The sequence below is a fragment of the Micropterus dolomieu genome, linkage group LG22 (genome assembly GCF_021292245.1).
Source record: "Micropterus dolomieu isolate WLL.071019.BEF.003 ecotype Adirondacks linkage group LG22, ASM2129224v1, whole genome shotgun sequence".
Taxonomy (NCBI): Eukaryota; Metazoa; Chordata; class Actinopteri; order Centrarchiformes; family Centrarchidae; genus Micropterus; species Micropterus dolomieu.
The window spans coordinates 24145804-24153353 of NC_060171.1; the positions used below are offsets into that span (position 1 = coordinate 24145804).

General features: G+C 37.4%; 1 long non-coding RNA gene across 1 annotated transcript; it reads left to right on the plus strand.

Moving 5' to 3' along the window:
- The first annotated feature begins 5303 nt into the window (after positions 1–5303).
- Positions 5304–6441, plus strand: LOC123962485. Its single transcript, XR_006822953.1, has 3 exons — positions 5304–5430; positions 6040–6174; positions 6386–6441. It is a non-coding gene; the product is annotated as an uncharacterized LOC123962485 (long non-coding RNA).
- Positions 6442–7550: the final 1109 nt, after the last annotated feature.

A 7550-nucleotide genomic window follows, 5' to 3' on the forward strand; every position in this document is an offset into this window, starting at 1 on the left:
GAAGGGAAAAGGAAATATTTTGTTTATTGTATTTCTCAAAGTATTTTGTTTGTTGTATTCATCAAAGCAATATTACCTCTAATTAATTAACAACCATTCTCCTATTTTTTTATTTTGTTTAAAGTTGCTGAAACACAATATGACATCATGTCTAACTGTTCTGATAATGCTAACTGTTTACATTCAGGTGAAATGGTTTTCCACTCCTCCCAGTTAATGCTCAGTTCTTTCATTACAACATGATCAAAAACATTAAATAAACACTACTGTACATTCAACCATGCAGCTGTATATGATAAAATGTTATTAAACAGGTACAACAAATAACACAAAGATTCAGACTCGCTTAACAACTGTTCTGTCTACATGTCATTTCACATTAACACAGCAGTCAATTTGTGAAGTACAAAAGTAGCCAATTAATGCATAACAACATTTTAAATATAATTATTTTTTCACAAGAATATTTGCTTATTTAGTCTGACCCTGTTTTTGTACTTTGTATTGAAAGCAAAAACAGTGACCGTGTGCAGGAGCCAGACATACCTATGAGCACATTGAGCTTGTGAGGGTCCAGCTGGTCCTTTGAGGTTTTCGTGGCCTCTAAGCCATCTGAGTGAGGCAACGATTCCAGGATGCTGTAAAAGAAAAGAAACGCAGTTGCAAATGAGATAAATAGAAGAGATAATAAATATTCAGTTAGGCCAGTACCTCCACCTAGTTTAGTTCATTTGCGTATCATTATAAACACTGTAATTCTATTCTTATCAGCAAATCCTTATTATTATTCTTTATTTACTTTTCTTGCACTAAGGCAGGAAATTGCAACTCTGGGTTTAGTATTAAGTTGGTTTAACTTAGAAAAGGGTAGGTTCAACTTGTAAAAGTTTAATACAGGATCTATGACCATACAAATGTACATAAAGTTGACCAGTATTTTATTTAATATCACATGCTATTATATCATATGGTCAGGCATTGCAGGACACAAAAACATTATTTCAAGCGCGTCTTAAAACAATTCTCACATCCCCTTTGTACACTTTGACATTGCTGTTATATCTGAATTATTGGGCACTGTAATGATTACCCCCTCCATGGCTGCAGTGAAGAGAAATCTCTAAAAAAATAGTGTACCTTTAGAAGTTATCCACTTTTGAATAGTCTAATGCAGATGCTTAGCTGATGATTCATAGTAGTTTCAGCTAAACTTCAGAATGAATTTATACAAAAATGACAACTGTGGTGATGTCTTTACAGACTATATGGGCAGGAATAATGATTAGAGTGACCAATAACTCAGGCATGTGATTGGCAAAGGGCAAAAAAGCAGGAAAATATACTGAGACCCCCCCCACACACCCCAATAAAACTGGCGACGGCTCTATTATAGCATATGGATGGTAAAGTAGGACCCATGACAATAACTTATTTGGTGGATGTGTTGCAGTAGGAATCAAAGACAAGTTTCTAATCCACTGCGCCTTCGCCACCTCTCTATAATAATAATTATGTTGTGGTGGCAGCCCGGCTGACAGTGAGTGTCCTGGTTTTTTCTCCTTTTCATCAGTTATTCTGCTTTTTCCTTGGTTTTCTCTGTTCTCTGCCTGCCCTGTGTCTCCTCCCCTGTGTGTGCTCTCTCTCTCAAACCTCCGCTGCGCAGGTGTAGATTGGGCAGCTGAACGCAAACGAACATTCTTGTTGATACTTGGAAAGGAAGAAAACTTTACACACGTCAGCCTGTAGATGTCCTCCAATCCTTTCCATTTCACTCGGCCAGCTCCTGTACCCCCCCCCACCCCCCCTTGTTTTTTATTACAGAGCTCCATGATTCACGTGGGTCCGATTTTAACTTAACTTCCTGTAAACATGGACATCTGAGTATTAAGGTACACTATAAAAATGTGAACCTATTCTTTAGCACACAGACAGTAACATATTAGTAACATTTATTACTCTGATAAAGACTCACTGGTCATTTTAACAGTGCAAAAACAGAATTGAGGGCTCATACACACACGTTCACAGGCCTGCCTTGTTGAAATCTCATGCATCAAATTCCAGCAACAGGGTTAATGAGATTGTATATTACATATATTAACATTAAAAACTGTCTTACAGCAAAAAGCAATACATTACTGTAACGTTAATTGCGTTACTTTTGTAAGCCGTTATTCCCAACACTGTTTATAAGACAGACAAAGTTACTGTCTCGATTATGAAGCTATTAAAATGCTAACTAACGCGTGCTAGCATTAGCTAATGCACACCAGAGCTATCCACCAAGGAAAATATCTTCAAACCCAGAGTGAGCTCAACTTTAGTTAACTTACACAATTGTGTTGTCTTGCTAACAACAATAAACTTAACAAGAAAGACAGTTTTTGCCTCTGCGTCTGTCCTCTCCTGCTTGTACTTGTCAGGCACGCCTCTTTAGCTCTTTTCACATTTAACTTCTGCAGGGAGCTGACCGCATATTCTTCTCTTCTGTGTTCTTTTCTTATTATGTCTGAAGTGTCCACCTTCGCCAAGTCCGAGTTTTATAAAGTAAAACAAAGGAAACCTGAGAAACAAAATGATTTCTGGACAAAAAAAGCTTCCCTCTCAACATCAGTAAACCGTTAACTTTCGTGAAGCGGACTTTCACGCTGTGTGATTGGGTCATCGCTTTGAAAACCTTGATTCTGATTGGGCGGGAGGGCACACTTCAACCCTGTGTACACGTGTTTACTGTTTACAAACAGAAATAAGTGTAACTACATTATGATTTAAAGTATGCTTATATCTATATGTTGTTGTTTGTTAAGTTAACAACATGTGCAGCTTTCTTCTAGGCCATGTTACCCTTATGAAAGAGGTCTCTGATCTCAACTAGCTATTTACCTGATTAAAAAAAATTAAAAGAAAGAAAGTAAAAAAATATATGAAATAATATGCTTTTGAAAAATATATTTTAATATTAAGAAATATGTTTTAAAAATCATACTTCTGGAAATCAGGCTGAAACATGTGGTAATTACATAAATAATTACAATATTTTGCAGTAGCCTACACAATGAAGCATATTTGGCATAAATATATTTTTAACCCACTAAAAGTGAAATTGTTTAACAATGTCCTTCCACAAAGTACACCTAAATAGTATTTACTAAGAGTTAAATAAATATATTTTTAATAAATATAAAATGTTGTGAAAAATATGGTTATATTTAAGCATATTTATTAAAAGTTTAATTAAGTATCTATTTATTACCAATTTATTCAAAGTATACTTTTGAGAAGTATGTTAAAGCTCAGGAGAATATATTTTTAACATACTTGTAGTAAGCATGTTAGGAGTATGAATGTACAATAAGCATACTATGTGAATTTCTAGTACATTTTCAGTGCCTTTAAGTGCACTTCTTTTTGACTTGGGACAGAGTGCTGTTCAGGAAAAAGCAGATAACAGCTCTTGTGCATGGCTCTGTATAAAAACAGCAGCCAATCCACCTTGTGACAATATGTAGAAAATAATATAATTTTAAACACACAAGTGTACTATAAAATGTATAGACTATGGCATTAAATACTCCAGCATCTCCTTCTTCATCCATTATTCTGTTTTTATTACTTCCCTTTATCTCCCATGTTTAATTGTTAACAGTTTGCCTTGATAACCTTCAAATTCACAACCTAGTCAAATTGTTATCAACAATTATCAGCTTGTAAGAACATTTGTTTGTGTTATTGAATTTATGGATCCATGTCCAAGCTTTAAATGGTCACACCACAACCCCCACCCAATATTTAAGTAGTCTCTGCATGATAGATGTGTAGCTCACTGAGATGATTTAAGTGAGCATGTGCGAAACATGGCTGAATAGAAGTTTGATATGACTTTACTATCACACGTGTAGAAAATACAGCAGTGCTCTCTTTTGTTTACATTCTTCGAGTTTTACATGTTTACACCTGAAAGCTGTCCGCTACAACCACAGTCTGATCTGATGGCCACATCCAGCAGCTGGACTGGAACAGCTGGGGATTAAAGGGCTATACTTAAAAAAGTGTCATTCAAACACTAAAGGCAAAAGTATTTACACCTGTTCGAAACCAGGCTTACATGGAGGTTGAAGGTTGTAAATTCAATCCCACATTGGGACAACTTTTTTTCTCTCTTTCTTAGACAAATTCATTCTGCAGCAACAGTTTCTCAGGCTCACAACAAAACGTGCTGCAGTGTTTGTGTTCTGGTGTTCAAACTTAGCCTAGTTATTAGCCTAGTGTAAATTATTACTAATGTAATTTATGCATTACTGAAATAAAAACAGTTGCACAACATAACTTACATAAAAACTAATAGTTACACATGCCACAAGGTAGGTGTAGAGCTGTCACAGAATTATACACTCACTAATGGTAAAACTGCCGTTTTTCTGCCCTTCAGAATAATTTCATTAATTGCATGTCATTTAGCTACACCAAAATATGATATTTCAATATCGATCTAGCTTACTATGATGTGCTAAGATGCCAAGTGGCTACCTAGCCAGAAAGCTAATGCACACGGCTACTTGCCATAGTTACGACTTTACACCTAAATTAAACTAGTGAAGGGCTGCCAAAGTAATTGTGGTGCAACCCACATTAGTAGCTGATTTAGTTAAAATCAAACTAGTAGTTACTTAACCTCTAGTGTGGGCTTTAGAAGATAACTTCCACACAGCTGGGGCAACAGGCTGCCGGTGTGGAAAACAGGAAATGGTCAAAACAAACGTGATGATTGGCCGAAAAGGCGCTCTGTGCATCTGCACTCGATTGCTCTTCCTCAAGGAACTTGACCTGTCTGTGACCTTAAAAGTGAATCTTGTGGATTGAAATTGAATTGAGAGAACTGAAAGTGAAAGTACAAAAAGAAACTTTTCTGGTGCTGGTCGTATAATTAGAATATCATCAAAAAGATTTATTTCAGTAATTCCATTCAAAAAGTGAAACTTGGATATTATATTCATTCATTACACACAGACTGATATATTTCAAATGTTTATTTCATTTAAAGGCAGAGTAGGCAATTTGCTTCTAAAACACTTTTTGTCATGTTTGTTGAAACTGTCTATATACACCAATGCATATTAAAAAGTTAGGTGCACTGAAAAAGAGAGTATAAAAATCAGTTGTCTGTAGTCCTCTCAGGGCTGCAGTAAACACAGCCACTTGTTTCATTCGGACCGAATGCAATGATTGGCTGGTCACTCTCCCTCGCTGCCATGGCTACCAGCCGTTCTGCTACAGGAGCTGCCCCCGTGCGCGCACCCGGTCAGCTCTCTCAGACCTGACGAGCGAAGCGGTCAGACCAGAGGTAATATCTGCGTGGCTTTTCAGCGATAGTGACAACTGAGGAACACCAAGGGGCTGACACGGCGTGGTGGCTTTAATTCTGCTGGACAGGTAACCTGACTTTTATCATTTTGATGGTAATTTTGTTACTTTCATCGCTAGCAAATGTAGCTACCTACGCATAGAGCTAACGGTTGCTACGAGTGCAGACTGGTGTAGGAGCCAGAGTAGAGACGATGAATTATATCTAGCTGTAGGTGAGCTGGAAAACAGAAGCGCAAGCTGTGTTTTCCGACGCTAACATTAGGTAAGACAATGTAAGTGTAGACTGCGCTGGTTTAGTTAATCACCATATAGGTTTATTGTTATACTATGTTTACACCTAACCTAAGTTATCTTTACCTTGTATCTAATCTGTGATTATCTCGTGTCTGCAGTTGATGTTTGACTGTATGTTACTTTTACAAATGTGGTGATGTAGCTGTGTGTTTGTAGTTATGAGAAAGACATGTCAACGTTAGTATACGTAAACAATGATGGCTAAAGGTCCCCAAGTATCTGTGTTTCTGGTATATAAGCTACCCATAATATAGTTATGGACATTGTTCGTAGCTAAACCTACTGTGTGAAAACCTTTTACTGTAACTGGTGCTGTTATGCCATTACTTATTATGCAAGAAGTAAAAAGTCCTGTATGTTTTATTTCTTCTGTGCCCTCAGGTCACCTGCAGATTTGGAGTCTTCCAACACCCTGTGCTTATCACCAGTATACACTGATCGGACCATGCTGACTGGCCTGGATTACAACCACCATGTCCACAGGCCAGCCAGGAGAAAAGCTGATGACACAGTTCAGTATGTTACAGTATGAGTACTTGTGCATTTTACTCAATACATTTATAAGTGATGAATCAAAAAATATTAAACAGTATGAGGAATACAGATAAATGGTGCTGATTTATTGTTTTGATTGCATTTTATGTGGAAATGCCAATTGCTCTATAAGAGAACAATGTCAGGTATTACAAACTTTTCACTAAGCTGATCCTCCTTTCCGTATTATCAGGTACAGCAAGGTGTACAACAAAAAGTCCAGGAAGTGGACTGAAGGTGGAGAAGGACTACAGTTACATTGCAGACCTACAGAGTGCCATCCTCCTCCTCCTCCTCCTCCTCCTCTGGTTGTCTACTACTGAGGAGATGCCTAGAAGCAGAACCAGGAGACCTGATGATCCCTGTCAACACAGGGTTCAGTCAGGTGTCCCTGCCCCAACTGTGTTGCTAGATGTAGCAAAATATAAAAGCATAATCAGTCAGGACACCTCCGGACACTCCTTGTCTTTCTTCCTGTATTTACTTATTTTTAATGATGTTTAAAAATGATCTATTTGTGATAAAGGTTGTAGTTTTAGTAGTATTTTAATAAACAAGTGTTATACCACATTTCGATATCATTATTGGAGACATAAGACATAAATGTAGTTGCTTGATTGTTTATGCTTTAAGTGTAAAGAAAAGGCATTTATCATTTTCAATGTTTTATTTAAAAAATGAGTCTAACACGAAATACACGTTCGTGTAGTGTAACTGATGGAAACGGGGAAATGTGTATCAGCCTGTTTTTAGCTTTGCCCAATGTTACCGCATCTGTTAGCACAGCTACCTGATGCTAACAGTTAGCTAGCCAACTCGTTACTGAATCAAAGTCAGTCTTTTTAAACCTATCCAATATTAACATGCTAGCTTGATAGTGAATACTAACAGCCGGGTTAGTTATTCATTTTCACAACGATTAAGTTAAATGTTTTCTTACCCCTGATGTGAGCCGCTGCATCGCGCTGCTCTCCGCTCGTCACACTGTCCTCGTCCTCCAGCAGAGTCGGTAACGCACGTTCACGTGTTTTGGGGGCATGGCTTTGAAAGGAGACCAGAAGGGAGGGGGTGGGAGTTTCTCTGTTGGATACTTTCAAAAATCTGCAGTTTCTTGCTAGTTTCTCAAACTTACCTACCCTGCCTTTAATTGTGATGATTAAAACTGACAACTAATGAAAATCCCAAATTAAGTATCTCCGAAAATTAGAATATTACTTAAGACCAATACAAAAAAAGATTTTTAGAAATGTTGGCCAACTGAAAAGTATGAACATGAAAAGTATGAGCATGTACAGCACTCAATACTTAGTTGGGGCTCCTTTTGCCTGAATTACTGTAGCAATGCGGCGTGGCATGGA